This window comes from Peromyscus eremicus, chromosome 9, assembly GCF_949786415.1.
Source record: "Peromyscus eremicus chromosome 9, PerEre_H2_v1, whole genome shotgun sequence".
NCBI classification, from domain to species: Eukaryota; Metazoa; Chordata; class Mammalia; order Rodentia; family Cricetidae; genus Peromyscus; species Peromyscus eremicus.
In genome coordinates, this window is record NC_081425.1 from 11,171,015 (window position 1) to 11,171,736 (window position 722).

Consider the following 722-nt stretch of genomic DNA (forward strand, 5'->3'; position numbering starts at 1 on the left):
GAATAACGTTAATTCTGGGAAAAAGAAATCAACATGCCTTAAAAGACTACAAATCAGAGGAGAATTCAAGACAATCAACAGAATTTTTGCTTAGTAGATGACAGATTCAGTCCAGTGGTTCCCCAAGTTCATTCCCCAGTTATCTTCCTACTTTTGGAATTAATAACTGGATATGTTAAGACAAGCATATCCAGATATGGCTGTTAAAATACATCTGCTTAAAAACTGACAGTGCTTGGGAGAGGGACAGAAAGCCCCTTGGCTCTTTAGGAAAGCAACAGGCAAATAGAGACACTGGAAGTTTTGATGTTTTCTAGATAGTGCTTTGAAGAAATTATATACTTTAGAGTTACTGCAGTGTCTGTGCCAACTAGGTATACTAATCTCTACTGTACACTTCATTGAGTCCTCTGATTGACCTTTGTTATAGCAGACTGACTTTGTCGATTTAAAAAGAATTATTTTCCGTATAAAGTGGATATGAGTTGCATCCAATTTTCCAGAAATGTTTGGAGTCCTAGATCAAAATAATATAGCTGACTCATAGAATGAAGCTATGACCTAAAAAAACACTTATCCATTATTTAGCTATTAATGGTGACTATTATAAACACATGAATTTATAGTGGAACTGACAGAGAAATGTTCACAGTCATGTCTATAGGCATATTAACTATCTTTTCTTACACTGCATACGCACATGTGGCTTCCCTTTTATAGAG